Source organism: Arachis ipaensis, chromosome B01, assembly GCF_000816755.2.
Source record: "Arachis ipaensis cultivar K30076 chromosome B01, Araip1.1, whole genome shotgun sequence".
In the NCBI taxonomy this organism is placed as follows: Eukaryota; Viridiplantae; Streptophyta; class Magnoliopsida; order Fabales; family Fabaceae; genus Arachis; species Arachis ipaensis.
In genome coordinates, this window is record NC_029785.2 from 126,509,562 (window position 1) to 126,518,597 (window position 9,036).

Consider the following 9,036-nt stretch of genomic DNA (forward strand, 5'->3'; position numbering starts at 1 on the left):
AGATGAAGAAAGGAAAAACCATGCATTAAACTTAAAAAGACATTATTATTAATATATATTACATTAAGATGGTAGTATCATCACACAACACCACAAATAGAATTATATAAAGAGTGATGAGATTGAATTTTTTAAAATTTTTTATTTGAGAGTAAAATATGAGAAGGTATGGAAAAAAAATTAAAAGTTAAAAATTATATTTTACATCTTCAATTAAAAAAAAGAGAGAGAATTCATTTCTAAATTAAATCTTGCTCTATATAAATTTTATACTGGAATCCATTGAACCACGTTGCTATATATAAATTTTAATCATATCAAAAAATAAAGAAAAATATGTAGATTAGGGAAAAACAACAAAGAAATTGAAGAGCTAACCTGACGTAGAATTATCCACGACCATGAACAATGAAGGTTATATTTATACTACAATTATATATAATTTAAGGACTTGCCTACAGTATCAAAACACATCCATTCAGCGCAAAACATTTTATGAATCTTCTTCAAGGACTTGTCTCTAGTATCAGAACACGTCCATTCGATATAAAACATTTTATTTATTCAAGGACTTGCTTCCAGTATCAGAACACGTGTAATTAGGGTAAAATATTTCATGAACCTTTCAAGAACTTGCATTGTGTACATGAACTGGAGGCAATCTACACAATGCCAAAAGCAATATTGGCTCAGCATCAAGGTTTTACTTTTATCACCATGTACATATTGTTTCATACCAGATTTTTGTCATTGAACTTTGTTGTTCTTTCTAGATGATTCTTTCAGCACTAGAGTTTCAAATGCATTGGGAACTGGAAGTCCAAGAGAGGCACAAGTGGCGGATGTAGCTGCCATGACTCGTGCAGGCTCACAGACTCCTCTGGTGAACTCAATCATTTTTTGGTGCCAAAATATTTTAAAGTATGTTTTTAGCTATGAGCATGATTTGTTGGATTATGTTACAGATATGACTCCCTTAATATGTGTCTCTATTATATTAGACACCTTACATGGTACCTTTTCAGGTTGGCACTTTTTTTTTTCTCTTGTCATTATTATTCAATGAACAATTCATGTCTTTCTATGAAATATAACACGTGGTTATGTTAGTATATAGGCATTGTTAGAGGATGTGGTTGCCAGAAATTTGGAATATATGTAAACCTAGGAGCTTATTATGTTTTGGAAATTTCACTTGTTGTTATATTGGATTTTTGGATACAATTGAGAGGAAAAGGCTTGTGAATTAGAATAATGAGTGGTAACTTCTGCCAAAAAATTCTGCTTTCTCACATTACAAGAAGTACAAATTAGAAAAAATATGTTTGTCCTCATTCTCCTATTTCTTAGGGTCCGTTTAGTTGATTGGCTTCTTTTCTATTATTTAGAATATTTGGTTGAGTGGTTTCATGACATGATACCAGAGTTCTATATGCAAAGGGTCTAGAATTCGATCTTTGGTAAACTCTAAAAGTGAAAAAATAGCATAAGACAAAAAAAATAAAAGGAGAAAAGAAAGCCTATGAAAAAATCAAGCAAATCCAAAAGAGGCTTTTACTTGAGGGAAGTGTTAGAGATATAACCATTTATATTGCCTTCTTCTATTAGCTTAAATTTTTGGAATGAATGGTAACATGACAGAAAAAAATGAGAGCATTTTTCAAAATAAAATAGTAGAGGTCACTGATATTAAGAACAAGTTATTCAAAAACTCATGTTTGATTCCATTAGTTGTTGATAAAAATATTTTTTAATTGTTACTTCATGCTATATGTTTTTTTGTTTCTTTGCATTGATATAGTCCAACACACCACTTTAATTTCTTTCATTAAGTAATGTTCCTGGTCTCAAGAAATAATGTCAAGCAAACAAATCTAATTATATTTACAGAGTTGCATCTAAAGTCATGAAATTTTTAGTTGTCTGATAGTGCAGACAATAAAGGCAAAGAAAAGGGTGTTTGAAGGAAGATTTTCTATTGAACATGTATTAGCATGAGGGGTTGGATTGGAGCAAATAAAGTAAAATCCTTGAAGCTAAATCATTGTTCATTTGGCACTTAATAAATATTAAATGTTTGAGCTGATATTTGGTATAAACATTTGTTAGCAGAATTGTCATGTGTTAGGACAAAATATTTCATGAACCTTCTTCAAGGACTGCCTCTAATATCAGAACACCTGCACCAACCATGGTGGTCAGGTTGTAAAATTTGGAGTACTACCATTTCGCATTTTTCTGGTTGAAGTCGGCACCTGCATTGTATACATGATCACTGGAGGCAATATTTGTTGAAGTCGGAAAAATATTTCATGAACCTTCTTCAAGAACTTGCCTCCAGTATTAGAACACGTTCATTCAGTGTAAAACATTTCATTTCTTCAAGAACTTACCTCCAGTATCAGAACACGTGCATGCATTCAGGGCAAAACATTTCATGAACCTTATTCAAGGACTTGCCTCCAGTATCAGATCACGTCCATTCAACGTAAAACATTTCATTTCTTCAAGAACTTGCCTCTAGTATCAGAACATGTGCATTCAGTGCAAAACATTTCATGAACCTTTTTCAAGGACTTACCTTCAGTATCAGAACACGTGCATTCATGACAAAAATATTTTATGAACCTTCTGCAAGGACTTGCCTCTGGTATCAGAATACCTACACCAACCATGGCGGTCAGGTTGTGAAAAATGGAGTACTGCTATTTCACATTTTGCTGTTTGAAGTCAGCACCTGCATTGTGTACATGATCAGTGGATGCAATCTACACAATGCCAGAAGCAATTGTCTCAGCAGCACAGTTTTACTTTTATCATCATGTACATATTGTTTCATACCAGTTACAAATTTTTTTTCTTTTTGTTATTGAACTTTGTTGTTCTTTCTAGGTGATTCTTTTAGCACTAGAATTTCAAATGCATTGGGAGCTGGAACTCCAGGAGAGGCACGAGTGGCGGTCATAGCTGCCATGACTCTTGCAGGCTCACAGGATCTTTTGGTGAGCTCAATCATTTTTAGATGCCAAAATATTTTAAATTATATTTTTAGCTATGAGTAGGATGGTTAGATTATGTCACAGATATGCCTCCCTTAATATGTGTTTCTATTATATTAGACACCTTACATGGTACCCTTTTAGGTTGGCACTTTTCTTTTTCGTCTTAGCATTATTATTCAATGCATAATTCTTGTCTTTCTATGAAGTGTAATACTTAGTCATGTTAATATATAGGTATTGCTAGAAGATATGGTTGCCAGAAGTTAGGAACATATGTAAACCTTGTAGCTTATTATGTTTTGGGAATTCCACTTGCTGCTATATTAGGTTTTTAGGTACAGTTGAGAGAAAAAGACTTGTAGATTAGAAGAATGAGTGGTACTTTCTGCCAAACAATTCTTCTTTCTCTCATTAGAAGAAGTATAAATTAAAAAAAGTAGGTTTGTTCTCATTCTCCTAGTTCTTAGGATCTGTTTAGTTGATTGGCTTCTTTTCTATTATTTAGAATGTTTGGTTGAGTGGTTTCATGATATAATACCAGAACTTTATGTCCGAAAGATCTAGAATTCGATCTTTGGTAAACTTCAAAAGTGAAAAAATAGCATAAGACAAAAAAAAAATAAAAGGAAAAAAGAAAGCCTATGTAAAAAACAAGCAAATCCAAAAGAGGCTCTTACTTGAGAGAAGTGTTAAAGATATAACCATTCATATTGCCTTCTTCTATTAGCTTAAACTTTTAGGATAAATGGTATCATGATAGAAAAGAATGTGAGTATTTTTCAAAATAAAACAGTAGAGGTCACTGATATTAAAATCAAGTCATTCAAAAACTCATGTTTGATTCCATTAGTTATTGATAAAAATATTTTTTAATTGTTAGTTCATGTTATATGTTCTTTTGTTTCATTGCATTGATATAGTCCAACACACCACTTTAATTTCTTTCATTAAGCAATGTTTCTTGGTTTTAAGAAATGATGTCAAGCAAACAAATCTGATTATATTTGCAGAGTTGCATCTAAAGTTATGAAATTTTTGATTGTGTGATATTGCAAGCAATAAAGGCAAGAAAAAAAGTATTTGAAGGAAGATTTTCTGTGAAACATGCATTAGTGTGAAGGATTGGATTAGAGCAAATAGAATAAAATCATTGAAACTAAATCATTGTAACCAATATTAAATGTTTGAGCTGATATTTAGTATGAACATGTGTTAGCAAAATTGTCATGTGTTAGGATAAAATATTTCATGAACCTTCTTCAAGAACTTGCCTCTAGTATCAGAACACCCGCATCGACGTTAAGTTGTGAAAAGTGGAGTACTACTATTTCACATTTTGTTGGTTGAAGCCAGCACCTGGATTGTGTACATGATCACTGGAGGTAATAGTTGTTGAAGTCGGCAAAATATTTCATGAACTTTCTTCCAGGACTTGCCTCCAGTATCAGAACTTAGGGGTGTTCAAAACCGATGCAAACCAAACAAAACCGATCAATCGACCCGAAAAAACCGAAAACCGGATAAACCGAAAATTAAAAAACCGAAAAAATGATTTTTTGCTGTTTTTTGCGGTTCGGTTCGGTTTTCGGTTTTGTTAGTGAAAACCCTAACCAAACCGAACCGAACCGGTTTATTTAAAAACCCTAATATAAATAAGCGAAACCCCCCTTTCCCTTAGATGACCTAGCCGCCATTCACCGTAAAGCCCCTATTCCCTGACTCTCTCCACTCCCCATTCTCCACACTCTCTTCCCACCATTCACAAAGTCGCCGTCCTCTCAGCCCCTGGAATCGCGGATAGCACCTTCGCGGCGGCCCTTCCTCGTCGCGGTTCCATCTTCTCGGCGCGGTCCTCCCTCAGTCCCTCCCTTCCTCGGCGCGGCTCTTTTTCTCCCTCCGTTCGTCGTCCTCAATGCACTGCAGCCGCCGTCTCCTCTACGCCGTGTCTCTCTAGCCTCCTCGCACCAGGAGCCTTTGTCTTCCTCCACGCACTGGAGCCACCGTCTCCTCCACGCACAAGCAGGCGCCGTCGTCGTCCATGACATTGCCTCCAAGTTAGGTATTCAATTTCTGTTTTTATTATTCTGTTGGTCATTTTATTTTGTTGTGCTTCTGCCTCTGTTTTTCTATGATTCTATGTTTACATTTTTTATTTTTAATTCTATTTTATGATTCTGTTAGTGATTTTACTTTTTGTGCTTCTGCATCTATTTTTCTATGATTTTATTTTGGTTGCTCATTCTTTTGTTTTTCTATGATTTTGTTTTTACAAGTAATCATTAATTCTGTTTTTGTGATTTTGTGAATTGCGTAATTATGCAGTTTGTTGCTCACTGTGTCCTGCTCAGTGCTCAGCTTCACCACCGCCTCTGCCTCTGGTCTGCCTCTGTTTCGCCGTTGTCAATGATTTTAATACATGTTTTGATTTTTGATTGATGAAATTGCTATGGGTTGAATTCTGTTAATGTAAAATTAGGATTAGGTTTATGGTTTGAATTTTGTAATTGATAAATTTGGATCGAGTTAGATTCTAGGGTTTGTGAAATTGAGGCTAGGGTTTGTGAAATTGGGACATTTGTATCATAATAATGAATTTAGGGTTTGGTCTCTGTTAATATAGATAAAGCAGAAGCTAAAGTCTTCGTAGCTTATTTCAGACCTCAGATTTTGCTCTTCTATTTTGTTTCAACGGATTAGGTTGTTCTTTTTTTCATTAATGCCTATGAATCATGATGACGATGATACAAAATCTTCCATTGGGCTTATTTTGGGCCACCCATATGGGCCTTTTCTTCACTGTTGAATGTAGCCTAAGTTTCATATGTTTTTTTCATGCATTTTTGTTGGTTTAATTAAAAATTGCTTGAATATTTATCATTTCCCCAATTTATTATATATTTAGTACTATTAAACGTAGTTTTTTTTTATTTTTTTTTGTTTATTTAAAATCTTTTTGAATAATTAAAAAAACCGAATAAACCGAACCAAACCAAACCGAAATTAATTGGTTTGGTTTGGATGGTCTCGGCAAAAAAACCGAACCAAACCGAACCACAGATTTAATAAACGATCGGATCGGATGGCTTTTTCCTAAATAATCGAACCAAACCGCACCGTGAACACCCCTATCAGAACTCATGTATTTAAGGCAAAATATTGATGATTCTTTTTCAAGAACTTACCTCCAGTATAATAACTAGCTAAAGACTCGATTTAATTCCTCGATAAATTGAAAAATATACACGTTTATTTAAAAGTTAAACTATTAAATTAATTAAATATAGTGTATTGATATATTAGCATGGGATTAATGTAAATTGGGTAGAAGGGGATGAGGTCATGGAAGAGGGGCATCCGGGTTTATTTGTTGGGCATATGGAATGTAATGTGGCCCTAATTTATATAAAAAGTATTATAAAAGAAATTGATTTTTTATTTTCTTCTACGAGTTATTTAATGAGGGACAGAAGACAATTCCGAGCCTTGGTCGATTATGCACAAGGGAAGAAGATCAAAACTTTGACTACTATCGAATGATTCGAGACTTCGAGATAAAAGTGGCTCTAAAGCAGATGAAAAATGGTAGGGCAGTAGGACCTGATAATATCCCGATTGAGGTTTGGAAGGGTCTTGGAGAAAAAGGCATCAACTGGTTAACCATGTTTTTTAATGAGATTTTAAGGTCAAAGAAGATGCCTGATGAGAGGAGAAAGAGCACCTTGGTACCTATCTACAAGAATAAGGGGGATATACAAAGTTGCGGAAACTATAGAGGGATTAATCTTATGAGTCATACTATGAAGTTATGGGAAAGGGTGATAGAACGGAGGTTGAGAAAAGAGACACAAGTAACAGAGAACCAATTTGGATTTATGCCAGGAAGATCTACCACTGAAGCGATATACCTATTAAGAAGGATGATGGAGAGGTATCGTAATAATAAAAGGGATCTACATATGGTGTTTATTGATTTAGAAAAAGCGTATGATAGGGTGCCAAGGGAGGTCTTATGGAAGGTTTTAAAAAAGAGGAGAGTAAGGATCACATATATCCGGGCAATTAAAGACATGTATGATGGGGCCACAACTAGTGTGAAGACTCAAGGTGGTGTGACAGAGGAATTCCCTATTGGTATAGGATTACACCAGGGATCATCCTTAAGTCCATACCTTTTCACATTAGTCTTGGAAGTACTCACAGAGCACATCCAAGAGCCTGTGCCATGGTGCATGCTTTTTGCCGATGATATCGTCCTTATGGGAGAGTCAAGGGAAGACCTAAATAAGAAGTTGGAGTTATGGAGAGAAGCTCTAGAAGTGTATGGTCTGCGCATAAGCCGTAGCAAGACGGAATATATAGAATGTAAGTTCAGTCTAAGAAGGGAAAACCCCAATATAGAGGTGAAGATTGGAGAAAACATCCTACGAAAAGTTAAAAGTTTTAAGTATCTTGGGTGCATCATACAGGATAATGGAGAGATTGAACAGGATGTAAATCATAGGATCCAAGCAGGTTGGTCAAAATGGCGGAGCGCATCTGGTTTTATATGCGACAAAAAAGTGCCTTTAAAACTTAAAGGTAAATTCTATCGCACCGCTATAAGACCGGCTATGTTGTATGGTACGGAGTGTTGGGCGGCTAAAGGGGAGCACGAACATAAGCTGAGTGTGGCAGAGATAAAGATGTTGAGATGGATGAGTGGTCATACGCGATTGGATAAAATAAGAAATGAAGATATAAGGGAGAGAGTTGGAGTAGCACTCATTGTGGAAAAGATGGTTGAATCGCGTCTTAGGTGGTTTGGACATGTGAGACGAAGACCGATAGAACATCCAGTCAGGAGGGTGGATGAGATGGAAGATGGACAAAGGGCGAAAGGCAGAGGAAGACCTAAGAAGACCATCCATGAGGTGGTCAAACGAGATCTACATGTAAACGGTCTCTCTGTAGACATGATACATGACAGAGCACAATGTCGTCGTTTGATTCATGTAGCCGACCCCACTTAGTGGGATAAGGCTTTGTTGTTGTTGTTGTACTACAATTTAGAGGGGAAGAGTAAAAAAATGGATGAATCAACAATGAAGAAGAACAAGTGATCATCGCACTGGGCAATTGTATTATATATCATAAAGATTAAGTATAGAAAAGTTAATTTTTAATTAATTAATTTTAATTAGATATTTTTATTTTAAAATTATTTTTCAATTTTTATTTTTTTGGAGGATTAAAATTTAATATTTAAATTTAGGATTTAAAATCTAGAGTTTAAAATTTAGTTGATAGTAATAAAAAAATAGTTGGTTGTCTAGTTGAATCTATTATTAAATTATATTATACTAGATTAGAATATTAATCTCCATCCTTAGGCCAGTTTATTGATATTTTTAAATTCTCGAAACGTTATGGCACGCAATCCTGATATAAATTGGCTGAACTCGTTCTAGCATATTGTGAGAGCTATCGACTTCGAGGTTGGTTATAAATTGGCTGAACTCGTTCTAGCATATTGTGAGAGCTATCGACTTCGAGGTTGGTGCTATCTTTTGTAGTTCAAATTAATAATTGGTTGTCTTTTAATTAGTGAATAGACGGGATAGATGGAATGATATTTAAGGAACACAGAGTATATCAGTTGGCAAATATGGATTACAACATTTATAAGTAGTTAAGTTATAGTGAACTTTTTATTCATAGGAAAGGCTTGTTGATAACTTAGTTAGTAGAAGTTAAGTTTATTCATAGTGAAAATTTGATAAATATGTTAGTTAGCAAATAAGAATTCTAAGTGCTATTTTTTCTGATATTTATCTGGTGGTTATCTGAATTGCATATTATATTTTTTAGAATAAATCTGAACATGCTAAAGAAGTTAGTTTAAAGTCTTATATTTGTAACTTTTTTTTATCTTTAACCAAAGGCATCGCCTTTTATTGCCTAGGCGGGTTAGTCACACACTTACACCCTCAAATGCCATCGTCCCTTATCTGAGGGAAGCCGGGTTTGACGACACGGTGCATCTCAGAGACTTTGT

At 34.7% G+C, this 9,036-nt stretch overlaps 1 long non-coding RNA gene across 1 annotated transcript; it reads left to right on the top strand.

Annotated features, from left to right (window-relative positions):
• Nucleotides 4,664–5,713, top strand: LOC107619663. Its single transcript, XR_001615739.2, has 2 exons — nt 4,664–5,061; nt 5,325–5,713. It is a non-coding gene; the product is annotated as an uncharacterized LOC107619663 (long non-coding RNA).